The sequence below is a fragment of the Nelumbo lutea genome, chromosome 7, assembly GCF_056320005.1.
Source record: "Nelumbo lutea isolate HS-2025 chromosome 7, American lotus-T2T, whole genome shotgun sequence".
NCBI lineage: Eukaryota > Viridiplantae > Streptophyta > Magnoliopsida > Proteales > Nelumbonaceae > Nelumbo > Nelumbo lutea.
Genome location: NC_142690.1, coordinates 21,581,056 through 21,597,877, shown reverse-complemented (window position 1 = coordinate 21,597,877; position 16,822 = coordinate 21,581,056). Strand labels below are relative to the sequence as shown.

General features: G+C 36.2%; 1 pseudogene; it reads right to left on the bottom strand.

Moving 5' to 3' along the window:
* Positions 1-263: 263 nt before the first annotated feature.
* On the bottom strand, positions 264-6,400 carry LOC148845594 (coniferyl alcohol acyltransferase pseudogene; annotated as a pseudogene).
* Between the last annotated feature and the right edge of the window lie 10,422 nt (positions 6,401-16,822).

Here is a 16,822-nt window from a genome sequence, read left to right as displayed (position 1 = left end):
TCTTGGAAGATTTTGTTTCTGAACTAAACCCATATATACAGCATAAATACAAACATGTTATGATAGTAAAATAATAATGACTTGGTTTTAAATAGAACACGCTAATTGAGGGATGGCTCAGTTGGTTTGTTAACCGGTTCAATACTCTAGTATAGACGCAGATTCAATTCCTGCAACCACCAACTTTGAGGAGGGAGTTATTAATGTAGTCTGGTGGGATCACCAAATACCAAAACAAAAATAAATAAATAAATAAGATAATTCTAAACAGACAAGCCAAGATAATCAGACGTCAATGGCCTAAACACATCACTAGCCTCTACTTCCAAGAATTCCAGTTGCCCTTTCAGTAGATGCATGTAGACAATCCAGTCACCATTCCCGCTTGAACTAGGCATAGGCATCACGTACCCAGCCTCACCATTCCATGGGAAATGGTAAGACCCAAATACGGGCCTACCCCAGCCAAAGTCCACTTTGCTGACAGGGAACCCCTGCCCGGAGGAAACCACAAACGCCGGTCCATCCTCTCTTTTGCTGCAGTAAATCGTTGCTAGCGCTGCCTCTGGCCGGTGCTCCTCCACCCAATCAATCAAACCCAGGAAGTGCTCCTTAGTAACTGCACCACGTTTGCTACCCAATCCAATGGCTTTGTCTTCAGATCACCTACAACTTTCTTGCCAAAAGGAATGGAAAGCACATTTCCAAAGTAGTTAACCATCGAACATGTTGTGTCTTCAACCCCATTACTTAGTCTCCTCCGCCCATCCACAACAATACCCATCTTGCATCTCTCAGCATCATCACTGCTGGTTTTGGCAATAATCTTCCACAAAAATGCGCTAAAAGACTCGATTTTGCTTCTCTTTTTGTAGCTGTTGGAGTTGGATAGAGATTGAAGATAGTCGATGTCCTGGGCTCTGACGTAGTAGATGCGACTTATGAGATGATCAGCTCCAGGTTTGGGAACTGTAGGAGGAGGCAACATCGATCTAGGCACGACCACGTACATGTCATCAAAGGATGGGTCGTAACATGTTGGACTTCTAGGGTTTAGTAAGGATCGAGTGAATGACGGGATGATGGATATGGGTCTTGACTGAACAAGCTCCGCCCATGCCACAAGGAACATATTGGCAGAGTGGGCATCTACTACTCGGTGATCAAATGGGAATGGGGATGTCAATGAATTAGGTTCAGCACAGGTTTGGTTCAACCAAACCCAACCCGAACCAACTAAAGAAAACGAAAATCCAACCCATCCCAAAGATTGTACTCCTGTACTCAATCAAGATTTTTTTTAAGGCTCAGTTTGGAAGGAGTACAAATACAAATATGTAAAGTACAAAACTATGTATTTTGTATGTATTTGTACTATACATATTTGTATTCGTACTTCTTCCAAACTGAGCCTAAGGCTGTGCTTGGTTCAAAGGAAAAAGTAGGGAAAGAAAAGGAAAGGTAGGAAAACTTTTACAAACCTTGTATGAGTTTCTTTACCTTTCCCTTCCTTTCTCTACCTTTTTCCTTCAAACCAAACATAGCCTAAGTATTTTCATATCTGTATTACTTTTTTAAGTGTTCAATGCTATATGCCAACTAGATAGTCGGGTTCAGAATGAGGCATTTTGAACCTGAGCCTAGCCCAAAAACCGTTTTAGGCTGATGTGACCTTACCCAATAAGGTAAGGTCAATTCGGATTTAACCCTTGTCCCCCGATTTTTTTTTCTTAATATTAATCACACACCCTATAGGGCCATTACTCTTTTAAGTGAACAATACAATATCACATCAACAGAAGCAATGGGATGGATTACATGAATCTTGTTTGAGCAATCCCTAAATGAAAACCATAAATTATTAGAGCAAAGGATAAAGGTAGAATGATAGAGCCTCTCAAATATATGAGATGTGAGAAATAAGTTAAAGGAAGGAAACTTGATTGTGTTTTTACGTTTTAGTGGTAATTGAATGTAGAAAAAACCTTGTTCTTTTAATAGTCAACTGAGTGATGAAACGTGGTGGTGGTTTACAAGTTAACAGAGTCATCAACTTTTGTACGAGTAAAGGGGAAAGGGGGAAGAGGGCAATCTATCTAGTTATAGTGTTAGCTCAAATGAATCAAAGCTAAAAAAGAAGGTATTTACCGAAGCAAAGAAAAATCTAATTAAATTAATTATCCGTGCCTTCATAACTCAACAGTGGCAAGTATAACTGCTGCGCCCCCATAGTTCCCAGCGTTGGCTGAGAAGGGGAAGTAGAGAGGAAACAGGTAATGGGTTTGGGAGAGAAGAGGGCGTTCTGTATTGGAGTTGGGAATGTGCACCTTTTGATTTTAGACCTTTTGAAAAGGTAAATAAATTCAATTAATTTTTTTTGATATATTAATACAACACATTAATAACTCTCAAGAGTTATAATAGAAAAGAAAAACCTATCATGCAGAAAAAATATGGTATGGAAAAAATTATGATCAATCAAAATCCACTCATAAATTTTGATAAATAACACTATATTCACTATCACGTTTATGATTCTGATTTATTGGTCAATTGTTTTTCCGATATCATATCTTTTCCATATCATAATTGAAGATAGATAAGCAGGACTCTAATCCCAATCTCCACTGGAACTACTCAATTAACATACCAATGAACCACCACTCTGTTTATCTTTACAACACGCTGTTTATATAGGCCGCCATCATTAACATATGAAACATGGCAAAATGTTGTTCACTCTGGGCAGGGAATTCCTTCGGAAAGTGGGCAGCCAAAGCTCAGATACCGGCTTTAGTCAAGGCACATTCATGCCCACACCGTTCTAACTTCTAACAGCCTTTTTCAACCTTGCATTGAGAATATATCTTCAAGAAATAAAACATATAAGTATGGAGATATTTTCAATGCAAGACAGTAAAGACTGTTCGAACAGAGTTTGCCGTCACTGAACCTGAACTCCAAAGCTCACCACCAGATACGATCTATTTTTATTTATTTATTTCTGGGTTAATATGCCAATCTTTGAGGTATGCATAAAGCTAATAATTTAATATTATCTCTCTATATGCTCGTGCCAATATTGTTATTATTATTAGAAAAGACGCCCCACCGCTAGTCGCCCCACAGAACGTGCGACTGTCACATGTTCAGTTGCACGAAGTGGGGCGTTTTTGCGTGTAGGCCCGTTCAGTTCGAATGCCCCTCAATCTCAAATCAACATTTTAAAAAATTACTCAGAAACAAAACCATTTTGTCCATTGTTTTTTGGATCGATAGTTCGATTGTTTGGTTCAAACGGACAGGCCGTTCTAATAAATAACTTAAAAAATAAAAAATTAATTAAAAATAAAAAAATGATCAAAACTACTGAACGGGTCGACAGTTTGATCACCCAGGTCAATAGAATCGATTGTTTGGATGGTTCTCGGGCCGAACGGTTTGATCGTTCGAGTTGACAGCGGTTCGAAAACTGTCTCAAATCATGTCTGACCCTCGTTCTACTCCCCTCCGCCCGAGCTCGGATCCAACTCCATTTTCAGCAACAACGATCGCTCTGGCCAGTTCACCGTTACCAGGTATGCTCCAACCCTCGTATTTTGTTTTGATATTTGTTTTTTTTTTTTTTTTTCATTTCAAATCAGAGAAACCCCCATTTGATATTTTGTTTTTCATTTCAAACCAGAGAAACTTTCTTTCCCTCTTCCAACTCCCTCTTTGGCACCGGCAATCGCTTCAACTAGATCATCGGAGCGATCCTGGTGACAGTGAGCTAGTCGGAGCGATCATCGGTGCGAGAGATGGAGTTGGATCTGAGCTCAGGTGGAGGAGAGTAGGACGGGGGTCAGACAATATTTGAGGTTGAGGGAATGGGAATATGGGAGCAATGTTTTTGAACTGTCGTTGACTCAGACAATCGGACTGTTTGGCCCAAGAACCGTCCAAGCAACGGGTTCCGTTTTACCCCAAACTCGGTATTTAGCAAAAAACCATTGAAAAAATCAATAATCTATTAACCCAGACGGTCGAATCATCAACCTATCAATCCATTCAACGATTTTGATTGTTTTTTATTTTTAATTATTTTTTATTTATTTGTAAAAATGGGTTATCCATTAACTATATGGTTAAATTGTTGACCTGAAAACCAATGGTCAAAACAATTTCATTTCTAAATCATTTTTCAAAATATTGTATGAGAAAAAAAAGTTTGAACGGTCGACACCCCCTGCGTAAATATATATGTTTTATTTTATTGTCCTGATTATTCATGAACCGTCCAGAGTTTCAGTTTAGTGCTGCATATTATGATCATCTAGCATTGGAATCAACCATTCATGTTTCTAAACAACAAATTAACGATAATGTGCAATGTTAATTATTTAAATATACCTTGCGGTTTAATCAAAATACCAAAATATTAACTATACCCTATGGTTCAAAGGCACTTAGTGGAGTCAGGAATTTTTTCTGAGAGAGTCAAAACTTATGAATGGATCATAAATGAGACCAACTATTGAGTGAAAAGTGAAGGGAGAGAGAAAAAGTAACAACAAACTTTTTGTCCTGAGAAAAATCGTACAAATTGTTTTTTAAACAACAAACTTTATGATGTATATCCAACTAGTTTTTTAAACCACAACGTATACTTAATTATTTTTGTCAACTCACAGGGTATATTTAAGTAATCAATCTTTGCCAACATTAGAAAGAGTACAATTAATAGTAAACACAGAAAAGTGGAAATTACTGTGGCAGCCTGACAGGAGAGGTACATGTAGAGCACAGTTACAACTGAGACGGGCTTCAGTCGGGACAAATTCATGCCCATACTATTCTGACAGCCTTTTTCAATATTGTATTGGGAATATATTCTTATGAAATAAAGCATATAAATACGGAGGTATTCTCAATGGCTGCCCGAATAGAGTTGCCCTGACTGAAGCCGAACTTGTTACAACTAATTTCATAGGTTGTGTTTCTATCTGAAACACTTTGAATTGACAATACAAATTGATGAGAAATATGTGTGGGTCTGATCATTGATGCTTATAGTTGTAGAAACAACTATACATCATATGAACAAAGGACTGATTTTAGTACACCCCATTTTTACAGGAAAGCATGCTTAATCAACATCGACTACTCCCGAATCCCAATTTTGTAGCTTTTCTCATAATCAATAGTGGGAAAATCCATGATTGGGGGAATATATAATATAAAAAGAGTTTTGACCAATCAAAACCTACGCATGAATTTTATCTAATTGGTTACCACGTTTATGATTCCATTTCATTGGTCAAATGTTTTTGGGATATCATATCTTTTCAATATCATAGTTGAACCCATCAATAGTACTTGTCTTATTAGGGATGTTTCAAATCACTTCTCATACTCAATAGAGATAATGCCTGGGATTCTTTTTTTAGGACAGAGGAGAAAGTCTGATATGATTTGTAACAAAAAGTTATTTTGTATTAATGGTTTGTTAGAGAATAAAAATCTAATGAAGACATCATCTAACGCTTAAGTTTTTAGGTTGAAAATTTCTTCAGATGGTATCAAAAATTGTTTGACCAAATAATCTAGTATTGGTCCTATTGGATTTCCCCTGTATACATGTCTTGTTTATTTTTAATTGGGTTTCATTTTCCTGTGTACATGTCTTTTTGCATCAGATTCAGAGTATCTGGCTACATTCATGGAAAGGTTCAAAAAATCGGTCTGTATCAGTCAATACATATTATATTGGGGCCCTTCCCAATACACCCCTATAGGTGTTGTATTTGGTCAGGACCTGGTTCAAAGGATAGCTGGGACTTAAACCGGTGCTTTTGAATCAAAATTAAAAAAAAAAAGAGTAAAAGTATCAATATGCCCTATGGGCATATCGGCCAGTATCAATACTTTGAACCTTGATCCAGGGTGCGGCCAAACAGAATTCAAGGAAATGATTGTTCCAAATATTTTTGGTTTAGCACCCAATTACTCAGAGCAAGTTACCCTCTATATTCGATGCCACACCAGTACTGTGTCTTCTGAGACTGATTAGATATAGTTAGCATCAAAGAAGAAGAAGAAGAAATTAGGAGTTATCAAAATTATTTTCCTTCCTCCCAGGGACAATATTTGCAAGACTGGAATCTGGGTTGTAGAACTGGACATCTTGTAGATCCACGTCCGCACAAGCTTCGATGAAATCCACCCCTCTATTATTGCAGAGTAGCATTGGTTCACCTACAGAGTTGATCACAATCTCACCAGAAAGGGGGTAATACGAAACCAGAGCTTCAGACAGTGCTTTCTTGAGAATTCTAACCATGGATGTAAATGTGAGATTTTCCTGCTTTCTTGGCTTTTGGTAACAAAAGAAAACACCTACATCCAGCGGTGGCAGTAGTAAATGTTGGATGTATTAGATAACTTGGGTATTGATTTATAGACAGAGCTAAGGTGTGTTAAGGAATTTATTGTTTTAATAAATGTATTTTAAATTTAGGCTCAGTTTGGAAAGAATATAAATATAAATATATACAGTATAAATACATAGAAAATAATACTATAAAGTCTATTTCAACATAGGGACAATATTAGATAACTTGCATATGAAAATCATGTCAGGTTTTTAGCTAAGTATCAATTTTTCGTGCTAAGTACCTCGTCATTTGGTCTGCTTTCAATTATTTTAATTAATTAATAAATATATTCATTATTTTATTAATATATTATTATTTTGTTATTACTTTACTAATATTTTATCACTAGTTTAATAATATTATTATTTTATTATCATTTAATTATTAATATATAATTATTTTATTATTAACTTATTAATACTTGTTGTTTTAGTTATATTTTATTAATAGTTTGTTTTTTTTTTCTGTTAAGAGTTTTTTAATTTTAGAGAAAATGTCTAGAAGGGGAATCCTATTCCCAAGTTAGCCAAGGCCATAGCCCTAACCCAACCTAAACTTAAGTTATGTGGATATTTTTCAACCCTAGCGCTAACTCAAACTCAAACTTCAACCCAACCCAATACCTATCCGACTCATTTTGGATATATAAAGACTGGATTAAATTATTGGCTTTTAGCTAGGTTCTCAAAATATGTTATAAAACTAGAATTATAAATTTTGTGGATTGGTTCAGGTCAAAATTTGGTTGAGTCGGGTAAGCATTTAGGTAAAATCCATATTGAACTAAGCCTATAATGGCATCCCTACCTACAAGCAGTCCTTTAAGGTTAATTAATTATTTAACCAAATTTGAATAACAATTAGTTAATTAATTGATAACTACAAATAAAACATAAAATATTAATCAGTAGAAAAGATTATTAATTAATAAATTATTTAGTAATAATTAATTAAAATATACAATTAATTAAATAGATAAAAATGAAATCCAATAGAAACAAGTAGTTCGAGTACCAAAATTAATCAAAAGACTGAAATAAAGGTGTTTTGAATGAACACTGAGAAAACAATTTAAAAAAGGAAGGTAAAAAACCTACATAGATCAGAACTCCTTCAACGTTTGTCCAAACTCCATGAAAATTCCAGAATAAGCAAAACTAGTTAGGAAACATAGTCTGTCAAGTTTCACTTTGTACAAATGTTGCATCAAAGAAGAGAGACAGACTATTCAGTTGGTCAGTCGTTAGTCGACCCAACCCATTAAATGATGTATTTGTTATATTGTCAAAATTGTCCTTACGTACAAATGCCCAAAAATATGCATACAACAAGGGATAAAATGACAAAACTATCCCACTTCTCTACATGTGTGGGATAAGTGTCAGCATAATTATTGCATGACCGTTGCCATCTCTCTCATTAGGTCCTGTATTGCTAATGAATTATTGTTATCTCTTGCTTATATTATTTGAATCGATGATGTCGTTATTGGGAGATGTTTTCAATACATAGCGACATGTGCAGTAACGTGACGTGAGGCGTCATTTCTCTATTTTTTTCCTTCAAATCAAAAACAACCTTATTTGTCTGATTCAATTTTAGGTACGTAGCCAGATCATAAAGTAACAGGCTAACACCTACATACAAGTGGATATTAGGAATACTGTCAGTGTCAGGCAAAAATAGAAGGGGATCTATGGCAATGTGAATCCCAAGCAAATAACATGTGGAAGATAACAACCAACTTGGAAGTTCAATTCTGTCACATGTGAAGAGAAGGAAAACAAGGGGCTGCCTATGCTTTTCGGATGTGTGCTGAGTTTTTTGCACCCTAAACAAACAGAGCCTTTAGATTGATAGGAAATATATAGATTTCCATTCTCATCCAACATCCTAACCCTCTCTCATTCACTATATCTCGAAGAGAGTAACTAGGATTTTTAGGATGGAGGAGAATGTCTGTTCTGAAGAGAGAAATTTATCATTTATCATTTTAATAAATGTGTTTGAAATTCTAACTTAATATTTTCTTGAAAATTCCAATTTAATTTAGTAAATTATTTGAATCTTTTTCTATCGTCATCCAAACATTATCCTAACTATAAACTGGCTACATGCATGAATCCTGTTTGGCCAATCCATTTCCTTTAAATTATTAATTTGTAAGGTTCTTCAAGTGGATTTAAGGGTCTGTCCCAACATTGCCTCTCATCTATCGAACGTTAAAAAGAGAGATTGTATCAGTAGGGACCGATGTCTACGGGTAGTTTTAAATGGTAAACCCAACTTGACCCAACCCTACAGGGTTGAGTTAGGATCAGGTTTCTCGGGTGTAGGGTTGGATTAATATTTTGAGCCTCTGGTACTATTTCAAATCGGTTTGGTTGACATGTCCCATTTGATCAAAATGCCCTTCTATATAGGTAAGGTTCAAAGTATCGACATGTATCAACCTGTATCAGCCTATACGTATTTGTTGCCAATGCTCTGTGTTGCTGTTTGCCATGCATCATAGCAATTCTGTATTCCATGGCACTTCGGGAAGGTGCATCTGAAGATGATATCAAGACCCTTCCAAGATATAGGTTTCGCCAGGTTAACAAACAAGAGACATCTGTGTTGGATAAGAAATAACAAGTTGCAGTGGCTGTAATGGAGCCAAGCACCAGTGAATTCATACATGAACTTGCCCTCCCATTGACCAATAGGATTTTGGTTCCCATTGACCAAGATTTTCATGTTCTTTTTTCAACTTTTAGTGGGGACCAGGAAAGACCAGGAAAAGTTTATTTTAATTTCCTGGGTATCACTTATCTAGTAAAGTGATACCCATCTCCTAGGTGGGTAAATACCTTTTCCACATAGAGACAAAATTACAAACACTTGAATGGGACAAAAATGTCCCTTTTAATAATGGATTTCTATGGCTAAAATGGTCATTGCCTTATTTACCTAAGAAATAAAAGAACATGGGTAAATACATTTACCTGAATAAATGTTTCCCAGAAAAAAAAAAAAAACTTACCCATGTAATTATATTTACCCAGATAAATAACTTAATGAAAAGCGAACAGGGCCTAAAAAGCTAATCTGAGCTGATGATAAGACTAATATGCATTGCAAAACAGAATATATCTGAATTCATAGATGAATTAATTTAATATCATCCTATGTCATATATGAACCTGAGGTCACTATACATAGAAATAAAATTTCACATATTCCCAGATACATTGATTTCAACATTGTTTAGAATTAAAAGCTTATTTGATTACCTATTCAATGGCCTGGATGTCATTTGGGGGAATGATTAGAAAAGACAAATCTGTGTAATGAAATGAAGTATATGGTGTTGAATGGAAGAGGTTGTCAGAAGGAAAAAGGTTATATTTTAGAAAATGGAGATGACACTGGACCTGCATCTATTTCATAGTCTTAAAAATGTGAGCTTATTTCTTTTTACAGGCATTAAGAAGAGAAAATTAGGTATATTTTAGGTTTTATTGGAATATCATCAAGAGAGAATTTGATTTGGTGGAGACATGGATGTGGAAGCCCCCGTCAGTGTTCTGCTTACAGCTTGATCCTTTCCAAGGTTTTGAACCTGCTTAGATAAAAGCTTTTGAATGGTAGCATATGATGCATTTAGTGGGCTTTACTCATGATATTTATCTCAGTATTTCTTGTATTTTTGGTTTAGGGGGTGGTGGGGGAGGGGGCTTCTGAACAAAGAAATCTGACAAATTTGAAATCTTTATTATTTTGTATGATATTAGGACAGAAACAGAGTACTGGGTTCCCCCTTTTTTCCAGCTGATACAATGGAGGATGACTTGGAAAGACTTGATCCTTTAGGTGATGGGTGACTGTATTTGGTAATACCACAATGAGCAAGTCATTGGAGAGCCATGGTTAAAAGAGTTCAACATTTCATAGACATGAATTCAATGAATCATCTACCATTTCTGAAGTTTGCAGAGGTGGCATCCTCAAGGATAAGGAAGCTTTACACTGCATTAGGGGTACCTCTTCAAAGGGATACCCTCCACATGCATAAATGTCATGGCTAATTCAAGATAAATTCAACACATCAGTAGGGAGCCTTTTGGATTTTGGCCATGTATTTGATTCTTCCGGCCACATCAACCCTGTACCTTATATTGGTGTTTTGGCCAAGTTGAGTTAATAAATCTGAATTAAGGGTCCATTTGGTTCGCAGTCGGAATCGAAATCGAAATCCTCTGGAGTCAGAATCGGAATGGTCCATTCCCATAATCTGTTTAGTTCAGACAAGAATGGGAATGAAAATTAAAATCAGCAGGAATGGGATTTAATTCTCAAGGGAGGGGCAGGGAATGGCCATTCCCTCAAATGGGGGAATGCCATTCCAGCAGGAATAGGAATAGGAGTCCGAATCCGCCCAACCAAACAGTTGGAATCGGAATAGCCCGTTTCGATTCTGATTCCAGGCCCCTATTCCCGCGAAGCAAACGGGGCCTAAGGCACAGTTTGGAAAATGTACAAATACATTTAATGTCTTATGGCAAGACATTAAATGCCCTGTTTGTCTTATGGCAAACGGGGCCTATTCGTCAGTTTTTCGGTATTTTAATTTTTACAATATATATTATGAAAATATATAATAAAAAATTATACATATATATATATATATATATATTATATTTTAAATAATAAATAATATATCATATATTATAAATATATATTTATCTATATAATGCATATTTATTAATTTATATAATATACATAAATATATATAACATATAGAAATATATGTATATCGGCCGGTTCGGTTAATCACCGGTTTTTTATATTGGTTAACCAAAACTGAACCGATATCTTCAATTTTTTAAAAACATCAAACCGAAATCGAACCGACCTGTTCAGTTAATCGATTTTCCATTTGGTTTCAGTCAGTTTGGTTTTTCGATTTTTTTGCTCACCCCTAGGAAATTCCCAGCTAGGTTATTTAGAATTCTAGAATTGCATGTCTTTACACCACTTTTCACATGTTTTTTTTTTACAATGTTAAATTAAATTCTATTGGCTTGCCAAATTAGCTGGAAGCATCACTGAGAAGTTATTTAATGCTTGTCTAAAATGGGGGTGGTCTCTGAGCTCTGTGAGAAGTGGCTAGGATGACTATAGAAGTTATTGAGACATTGGGATCTGTTAGAAAATATATTATTACCAATGGGACATGGGTTTTATAACATTAATTTTTTTGGATAAATTGCAGATTAGTACCAGGCCTAGTGCCACTTTGGTATCTGAATTTCAAAACGTTTCAATCCGGTAACTGAACTTCCAAAACGTCCTAGTTTAGTTTAAAATCATTAACCGCCATTAAGTGGCATGTGAAAAGATGCAAATGCCCTTTAGTATCATCTAATTTTCTTTATCAATAATCTAAGTGCCCAAATCTAAATGTTCTTCGGGTTATACATCATTGCTTTGGTCCGATCTTGATTCTTAAGGAAAAAGATGATGAACAAAGTCTTATTTTAAAGGACAATTTTGATATTTTCAAAAGTTTCAAGTAACATATCATCAGGTGATACAGATAACCGACAGACTACTCATTATAGGGACTAAACTGAGATGTTTTGAGAGTTCAAGTACTAAATTGGCATGTTATAAATTTGGGTACGAAAATAAGACTATGCCCAAAGTACTGGATACTTATTTACAATTTATCCTACTCTTTTCTATAGCTATTGGGACTTTGGGAGCTGTAGCTTTGTGTTATAGCTGGCTCGTTTTTTTTTTTTTTTTGATAAACGATTGGTATAACTCATTTAAATAAGCCTCTATAGCATGCATAAAACAAAGAAATGTATCGGGCATGCCCGTCATCGAACAATATTGTAGGGTTGTTGAAGGAATGTTGCATTTGCTTTTTCTGAGTGTGTGGATGGAGCAGCAGAGCTGCACACGCTTCCTTGCAATCATCATTCATTCTGGAGGCATTATCATATCCAGATAAATGCGACATGTCCTCTTTGCAAATACAATATTCTGAGAGGTGATGAGCTGGTCTAACTCTATCCATATCCTCTAAAAGCCACTGTTTTCCCATTTCCAATGTTCTATCTTAGTGGCTCGTACTTTAGGCTCAGTTTGGAAGGAGTACAAATGCAAATATATAGAATAAAAAACTTTATACTCTTTCCAAACTGAAAAATACAAATACAAATATGTACAGTATAAATACATATAAAATAATACAAAATGCAAAGTTGTGTATTCGACATATTTGTATTTATACTCCTTCCAAACTGAATCTTACTGAATCTTACACGTATTATTAAACTATTAAACTATATTTTCTTATGCGCTTATATAGTTGTTTGAGCTTTTTAGATTTAGGTTGTGTTTGGAACCACTGTTGTTTCTGCCTAAAATGTTTTGTGTTGATCAGTAAAAATTGACATACAACTATTATTTGAGGCTGTGTTTATGGTCAAAATAGCAAGCCTTAAAAATGCATGTGTGGGTGATTGGTTGTTTGCATAGAAAGGCCAAATTGAACTTTTTTTTTGTTCCTAGGTGAAGTCTAATCATTCTAGCTTGAGTGATTCTCATATATGATCGATGTGAACACATCTCTCAGCTATTTGTATCGATTAACTTAAATTGACAAGGTGATCTTGAGAGGTGCACTAATGGGTTAGTAAATGGAAAAGGATTGTAGACAGGGGAGGACCCTGTGGTTAACTTGGCAATTAAAATGGGGCTAAAGGTGGACAAGGCCAAGGAGATGGGTCCTTCACTTAAGAAAGGCAATAAGAAGGTGGGTAAAAGAAAGAAGATGTGGAAGAAGATAAGGAATTTAGTGCTATGGGGGAAGAAGAAATGGAGGACTGTAGTTAGTCAAGGGTTTGGGGACTTTATTAGCCTTCACAATAAAGATCATTAGCTAAAATGTAAGGGGTCTAGGGAGTGCCACAAAGAGGAGAGAAGTAAAGGGAGTGTTGAGGAAAGAAAAACCTGACCTAGTGTAAAACTCAGGAGGTTGATAGTAAATGGATTAGAGGATTTTGGGGAGAAAGGAACTTAAGATGGAGCTTTGCCCCATTTTGGGGAGCCTCAAGGGGCATGATAGTAGTCTGGAGGGAGGAAACAATATACTCTTCTGAGGAATTATTGACGAAATTCTCAGTCTCAGTAAAACTCAGGAATGTACATGATGGTTTGAATGGGTGCTTACAAATGTCTACGGATCAAACTCATATTAGAGAGACAATTTTGTTTTGGGATGAACTGGCAGATATAAGAGGGCTACGGGAGGAGCACTGGTATTTAGGAGGAGATTTTAGCATAATCAGAGATATAGAAGAAACAAATGGGAGTAGGGGAAGGGCTACTACAAGTATAAGGAAATCCAATGAGTTCATGGAGGATTTTGAACTGAAAGACTTCCCTCTCGGGCATTCTAAGTTTACTTGGTCAAATTTTCAGGTTAATCCAATCTACTCTAAGCTTGATAGATTTTTAATTTCTCTAGATTAGGAAGAACATTGGACAAAATTGTTGGGAAGAACATTGCCTAGGATCACTGGCCGATATGCCCATTTCAGAAAAGATTTGATGGGGGCCCATCCCCTTTTAGATTTGAAAATAGGTGGTTTACTCATCTAGAGTTTAAAGCCAGAGTCAAGGAGTGGTGGGATACTCCGGTTCACTATACATAGAAATAAAATTCCACATATGAACACTTTCCAACTTTCCCAGATACATTGATTTCAACATTGTTTAAAAAGCTTATTTGATTACCTATTCAATGGCCTGGATGCCATTTGAGGGAATGGTTAGAAAAGAAAAATCTGGTAATGAAATGAAGTATAAGGTGTTGAATGGAGGAGGTTGTCAGAAGGAAAAAGGTTATATTTTAGAAAATGGAGATGATACTTGGACCTGCATCTATTTCGTAGTTTTAAAAAATGTGAGCTTATTTCTTTATACAGGCATTAAGAAGAGAATAATTAGGTGCATTCTAGGTTTTATTGGAATATCATTAAGAGAGAATTTGATTTGGCGGTGGAGACATGGATATGGAAGCCCCCGTCAGTGTTCTGCTTACGGTTGATCCTTTCCAAGATTTTGAACCTGCTTGCCCTTCAAGATAAAAGCTTTTGAATGGTAGCATATGATGCATTATTGCATTTAGTGGGCTTTGCTCATGATTTTTATCTCAGTATTTCTTGTATTTTTGGTTTAGGGGGTGATGGGGGAGGGGATTTCTGAACAAAGAAATCTGACAAATTTGGAATCTTTACTAGTGCTGTTCATAAGAAGGCCCAACCCGACCAAACTGACCCAATTCACGTCAGCCGGGTTTTCATCAGCACGGGTCGGTTTCGGGTTGTGCAAATTCTTAAACCGATGATTCGGGTCGGTTTCGATTTTCACACATGAAAACCGAAACCAACCCGAACCGAACCGACTTAGTTCCTAGTTCAAACATGAAGTTCCAAAGCCCATTAGGCCACCTAGTTTTTGAATGGTTGCAAGAAGCTTTGGATTAGTAAATAGTGATTAATGAACAACTTTTGTGATTAACTTTTTATTTAAATTTTATCATAAAAGATGGCTGAAATGATGTTCAATTTATGACTGTTTTTAAAATTAACAAGATTTTATCACAGGGATGAACTTAGAACTAAAACCAACCAAAATCGACCCAACCCGACTCAAACCGACCAGGGCGGTTTTGCTTAACACTGGGTCAGTTTCGGTTTCTATGTCAGGTAACCCGACCAGGTCGGGTCGGTTGGAAAAACTACAATAAACCGACCCAACCCGACCCGTGAACAGCCCTAATCTTTACTATTTTGTATGATATTAGGACACAAATAGAGTACTGGGTTCCCTCTTTTTCCCAGCTGATACAATGAAGGATGACTTGGAAAGTCTTGATCCTTTAGGTGATGGATGACTGTATTTGGTAATTAATACCACAATGAACAAATCATTGGAGAGCCGTGTTAAAAGAGTTCAACATTTCATAGACATGAATTCAATGAATCATCTACCATTTCTGAAATTTGCAGAGGTGGCATCCTGAAGGGATAAGGAAGCTTTACACTGCATTAGGGGTACCACTTCAAAGGGATACCCTACATGAATCCTGTTTCACCAATCCTTAAATGAGAACCGTAAATTAGTAGAGAAAAGGATAGAGATAGAACGACCCCCTCAAAAGAGATGAAATATAAGAAATAAATTTAAAAGTAAAGTTCTTAAACTACCCTTATGGTTTAGTTAATTGACTAACTCTATCCTTATTGTTTACATATTGTCTTAGAGTACCTCCTAAGTATTCTAATAATTGTCTAAAATCTCCCCAACTTTCGTGATCGATACTTTTTTCAAAAATTCAACGATTGGGAGCTGGATCTAGTGGCCTTATCTTTTCGAAACCCTTCAAAATCAGCAGCTGATCTTGCAAGTCCAAGATACAAGATGCTGGAAATGGACAAGTTCTGGAGTGTTCTCTGTCAAGTCCTTCTATTTGGGTCTTGTAGGAGAGGCAAGAGAGTCTTTCCCGAGCAAAATTAATGTGGAAAGCAGCAGGCCCTTCTAAAGTAAAATTCTTCCTATGGGTGGCTGTTTTGGACAAATGCTTGGCCATGTTGGTGAAAAAGGGGTTTAATGTCCCCGACTTGCTCTGTGTTCTCTGCAATCGAGTGGTGGAGACATCGAGCCACTTATTTCTGCAATGTAGCTTCAGTGCTTCAATATGGAACTACTTTGTGAATGCCATAAACTTGAACTGGTGTGTTCCAAGGTCGGTGAAGAACCTGTTAAAAGGATGGCCAATCCAGGGTATGTCTAAAAAGGGGAAGGTATGTTCATCCTCAATTCCGGCTGCAGTGATAACCAATGCAGCAGTAGGTTTCTTAAAGAGCTGGTTGTTAAGGGTAGGCTTTTTTGGAGGTTCCTAGTGGATTGTTATGTACAGTTACTCATTGTACAAAAAACCTTGCTTTGATATTAATACAGCATACTATACTTTACCTTTCCCAAACAAAAAAAAAACGAGTGCAAGAGTTTTCATTATGGCAGTTTCAACTATAGTTTACCCCCTTCTATGATGGAAATATTTCCTCACCTTCTACATCAAAAGAAATGAAGCCTGATGATAACTTGTATCAAGCTTGATAATCAAAAGCAAGGAGCTCAAAGCCCTGTATGCAAGGACTTCGCATGTTTAATGAAAGAGAAACCATGTAAAAAATTATGCATACAGAAAGCTTTTATACATGGAAAGAAGACTAAAAAAATAATGATAATTGAGCCCTAATGATGCCTAAAATTATTAGAATTGAAGACATGAATTTCTTCAACATGGGTATCTTCACCATTTCCCTCTCTAATTTGCCTAT